Consider the following 5,781-nt stretch of genomic DNA (forward strand, 5'->3'; position numbering starts at 1 on the left):
CCAGTTGCGTAAAGGCAACATCACCAGCAGCAGCAGCAATAGAACCCTATTAAAAACAGTAAGAGAGAGAGAGAGAGAGAGAGAGAGAGAGAGAGAGAGAGAGAGAGAGAGAGAATATTTCCCTTTTCCCTATCCCAAACCTCATAATATCCAGGGTGAGTTCCCTGTTCCCTGCCACTGCCGACTTTTCATATAACAAGATCCCCCCTACATAGCATCGGAGGTGGAGTGTTTGAAGGTAAATATTCAAATTAATGCGCGCTCCGTCTATCTATGAATTATTAGACGGTCTTTCTCGTCTCTCTCTTCCCATTCGGGGAGGGGGAGGGACATATATACATACGTACTATATACACACTATATACTATGTATATAGTATATAGTATGTATGTCGACGCCAAAATCACGATGGGGTTGCTTTGCATTTTATGACAAACGACATAATTTCATGGGGTATATTTATGTCAAGGGTGGTACCTATCGTTCTAAGGGCACGTCTGTGGTCCTAAGGGCACGTTTGAGCTTCTAAGGGCATCTTTGAGGGTCTACGGACATCTCTGAGGTTCTAAGGTACGTCTGAGGGTCTAAGGGCATCTCTGAGGGTCTAAGGTACGTCTGAGGGTCTAAGGGCATCTCTGAGGGTCTAAGGGCATGTCTGAGGTGCTAAGGGCACGTCTGGGATTCTAAGGGCATGTCTGAGGTTCTAAAGGCATCTCTGAGGGTATAAGGGCACGTCTGTGGTCCTACAGGCAGGTTTGACTTCTAAGGGTATCTCTAAGGTTATAAGGCCATCTCTGAGGTTCTAAGGGCATCTTTGAGGGTCGAAGGGCATCTCTGAGGTTCTAAGGGCATCTCTGAGGGTCTAAAGGCACGTCTAAGGTTCTAAGGGTACTTCTGAGGTTCTAAGGGCACGTCTGAGTTACTAAGGGCACGTCTGGGATTCTAAGGGCACGTCTGAGGTTCTAAGAGCCCGTCTGAGGTACTAAGGGCACGTCTGGGATTCTAAGGGCACGTCTGAGGTTCTAAGGGCATCTCTGAGGGTCTAAGGGCATATCTGAAATTCTAAAGGTATCTCTGAGGGTCTAAGGGCACGTCTTAGTTTCTAAGGGCATGTCTGAGGGTCTACGGCCATCTCTGAGGTTCTAAGGGCATTTCTGAGGTGCTAAGGGCATATCTGAAATTCTAAGGGCATCTCAAAGGTTCTAAGGGCACGTCTGTGGGTCTAAGGGGACCTCTGAGGATCTAAGGGCATATCTGAAATTCTAAGGGCATCTCTGAGGTTCTAAGGGCATATCTGAAATTCTAATGGCATCTCTGAGGTTCTAAGGGCATCTCTGAGGTTCTAAGGGCATCTCTGAGGCTCTAAGGGCACATCTGAAATTCTAAGGGCATCTCATTGGTTCTAAGGGCATATCTGGAATTCTAAGGGCATCTCTGAGGTTCTAAGGGCATATTTGAAATTCTAAGGGTATCTCTGAGGTTCTAAGGGCATATCTGAAATTCTAAGGGCATCTCTGAGGTTCTAAGGGCATGCCAGGATGTTAGGACGTCCTGGGACATCCTGAGTAAAGGACAATATCCTTCCCAGCGCTTTATAAGGACTAGGATACCGATGCTAAGTCAGGGGGAATGTTTACTTGTATATTTACGTCCTGGGAGGCACCTTTCGTCGTAAGGACGACGGTAAGGCTCTAATAGGATGCCAGGATGACAGGACTTCAAGTATATTGGAGTATCTCCTTCGTAGTGTCCTTTGGTCAGCCGATATTTTTAAGGATTATCAAAAGATTTCACCACTGGAGGAATATTTACGTCAGGGATTGTACCTGTGAGGTGCCTTCCGCTCCAAGGAGGACGAGTCTGAGGTCTTACGGTGACGTCAGGACCTCAGGACCTTACAGACCTTACAGACCTTACAGACCTTACATCTTGTTCTGGGTTGCCCCAGGTCCCTCAAGGCTAAAGGAATATCTCCTCGCAGAGGTCCTTCGGCAAGCTGAGAGATATAGGGATTATCCAAAATTCCACTACAACCTGCTGGAGGAATGAAGACCAACTTAGTAAGCTCCGCCCTTGAGAGATAAAAGGCAGAGAGAGTGTTCCCTCAAGCCAACGCTAATTCTTCTACCACGCTAAACAGATCCTCCTCCTCCTCCTCCTTCTCCTCCTCCTCCTCCTCGGCGCTTTCCGAGGGGTGGGAAAAAAAGACAAAAAAAAAGAAGGAAATAAAGAAGGAGGAAAAAAGGAAAGAAAGAAAAAAAAAGAAGAATCTCCGGTGAGTAAAAATATGATTTATGAATTGCCCAGAGGGATTCTGCAGATGACACGGGAATAGTGTGTTAGGGAAGAGAGAGAGAGAGAGAGAGAGAGAGAGAGAGAGAGAGAGAGAGAGAGAGAGAGCTGTCGTGAATGGTAATGTGGTCTGATTTGATTATTTAGGGGGATAAACGCGTATATTCAACATGGGTGTTGAGGACAAATTTGGGCATCGTATACTCAGCCATTGATAACTCGACGTCACCGATGACTGTAAAATCTTTAAAAATTTCGCGATTACACCGTCTTTATTATATATCAATATACCAATTACGTTACGCAAATTGACTATTGGAGTTCGCTGCTGCTGCTCTCAAATGGTCATAAAAGTACTCGAAAAGTTATGGGAAATTAAATCAAAACTTTATAATTAGAGTTGATTTGGAAATCATCGGGTTCAAATCACATAGATTGAACGACGAATAACTAAGTCTGGAGATGAGGAATCGAACCCAAATAAAAGTCAGTTAATATAATAAGAAGTATATGGTCTATTCATATTCATATACATATATATATATACATATATACACACACACACATATATATATAGTTATATATATATATATATATATATATATATATCCATATATATTGGGACATGTTTAAGGCAGTAAAAGACTATCACTCGTTACCAAGCCAACAAATAAAATAATAAAGATGACAATATAATTCTTGTTATATAATTACAATAATACAGCAAAATGACATGTAAAATAAATGATAAAAATACGTTAAAAGATGGCTAATAATAATATTGAAAACTTTAAACAAAAGATGGCCAATTACAACAACTGAGTAGATAAACGAAAACAAAATACAATATATATACATATATATATATATATATATATATATATATATATATATATATATATATATATACATACATATATATATATATATATATATATATATATATATATATATATATATATATATATATATATATATATACGCTTTATGTTGGATGCTTTTAATGTTTCTATTATTAAAAAATGAAATGTTTAAGTTCATTATTAAATAGGTAACGAGTCTATAAGATACATTTAGCCCTTTGCTTTTACGAATAAACCTCTGCTCGTCAAAACATTCAATGCAAATCTCCTTCAGATGTTTATATCTTTAACACGTATCGTAAGAAAAATAAACCCCTTAATTCTAATTATATCGATCACAAATTTAAGAGAAACAATACCTACGAAAACACTTTTCTTTTCTCGAGTCATCATCTACCTTCTTCACTTGTTGCAAAACCAACTTTTTTTTCTTTTTTATTTAAGAGAAGAAGAGAACTTACGACTTCCATTACACCCGAGAGATTGAGAAGCTTAATAAACGTAATTTTTATTTATTTATTTTTTTTATAGCATCCAATTACCTGAGGCTTCTTCGTTTTTTAAATCCCCCCAAAGGCGACAGTGAGGATAATGTAGATATACCGGTTGGTGGGGAGGAGGAGGAGGAGGAGGAGGTATAGGAGTGAGATTGGTGGAGTGTGTTGGAGGGAATGATGGAGGGAAATTGACTACCATGGTAGGGAAGGGGGCGTTGGGGGGTTGGCCAGGGGGGGCCGGGGGGAGTTTGGTGATGTTTGATTTGCGGAGGAAGGATTAGATGGGGGGGAAAAATATATATTCCATAGGGAATATTATGAGAGGATTTTTCTGAGTCTAGGAGGAATTACAAATTTCTCTTTCTAAATCTGAAAACCCAAGATAAAAAAAAAACCACAGGTATAAAAATTGTGTGTATTTTACGGAGAATCTTATCTTTTTGAAAACCTTGTGTGTATTTCAATGGGAATGTTATGTTTTTGAAAACCTAGTGTGTATTTTATGGGGAATGTTATGTTTCTGAAAACCTTTTGTATAGTTTATGGGGAATGTTATGTTTTTGAAAACCTTGTGTATCTTATGGGGAATGTTATGTTTCCTCTGAAAACCTAGTGTGTATTTTAAGGGGAATGTTATGTTCTTGAAAACCTTGTGTGTATTTTATGGGGAATGTTATGTTTCTGAAAACCTAGTGTATAGTTTATAGGGAATCTTATCTTTTTGAAAACCTTGTGTGTATCTTATGGGGAATCTTATGCTTTTGAAAACTTTGTGTATAGTTTATGGGGAATGTTATGTTTTTGAAAACTGTGAATTTTATGGGGAATGTTACGTTGAAAACCTTCTGTGCATTTTATGGGGAATGTTATGTTTTTGAAAACCTTGTGTGTAATTCGTGGTGAATGTTATGTTCTTGAAAACCTTGTGTGTATTTTATGGCGAATGTTATGTTTTTGAAAACCTTGTGTGTATTTTCTAAACTTAAGTACCCCAGAAATACAAAGTTTGAAGATACAGGAACCTCATTTAAAAAAAAAAAAAAAAAAAAACTCCTAAAATACGAGTCCCATAAACAAATCAACCTTCCATTATTGCTTTAATCTGGAGAAAATACATACTATTCCCCATAAACAAATTACCCCCCATTATTGCTCAATTTGGAGACAATACCTCAAATATCACATAACCAAATTAACCTCCATTATGGCTCGATTTAAAGACGTTGGAGACAATACCTCAAATACCACATAACCAAATTAATTTTCCATTATTGCTCAATTTGGAGACGATACTTCAGATACCACAAACCAAATTACCTTCCATCATTGCTTAATTTGGAGACGATACCTCAAATACCACACAATCAAATCACCATCCATTATAGCTCAATTTGGAGACGATACCTCAAATACCTCACAACCAAATTAACCTCCGTTATTGCTCGATTTGGAGACGATACCTCAAATACCACGTAACTAAATTAACCTCCATTATCGCTCAATTGGGAGACGATACCTCAAATACAACATAACCAAATTAACCTTCCATTATTGCTTAATTTAGAGAAAATATCTAATATTCCTCATAAATAAATTACCCTCCATTATTGCTCAATTTGGAGACGTCACCTCAAGAGCCCCATAAACAAACCAACTGCCATAACAGCCAGAAATGTCAAACAACACAGCCAACAGCCAAGACAAAACAGATCACGTGACCTTCCCCCGACGACGGAAAAACCAGCAGGAAAAGGCCCCCACGAACAATACAGCACTCCCCAAGAAAGAGAAAAGGGGGAAAAAAAAGGAAAGCGAGGGAACAAACTCCGGAAGAAAGAAATGAGGGGAGAGGAGAGATTCGAAAGTCGAAGACCCGAAAAATAAAAAAGGGAAAAATTAAATAATTCCGGATGGGAATCAAAGACTCGACAAGACTCGGAGAAGGAAATGTACAAATGAGGGGCTAGAACGAGCAAGCCGCCGGCGGCGCCCACGCCTTCTTCTATACTAATTGACTGCCGCCTATACACGCCCCAAAAACAATGGGCGTGTGCCGACGGTTCTGGTGGGGGAAGGGACGAGGGGAAACATGAAGATGCAAAGACCACCCTGAAGGAGGAGGAGGAGGA

This window comes from Macrobrachium nipponense, chromosome 18, assembly GCF_015104395.2.
Source record: "Macrobrachium nipponense isolate FS-2020 chromosome 18, ASM1510439v2, whole genome shotgun sequence".
NCBI lineage: Eukaryota > Metazoa > Arthropoda > Malacostraca > Decapoda > Palaemonidae > Macrobrachium > Macrobrachium nipponense.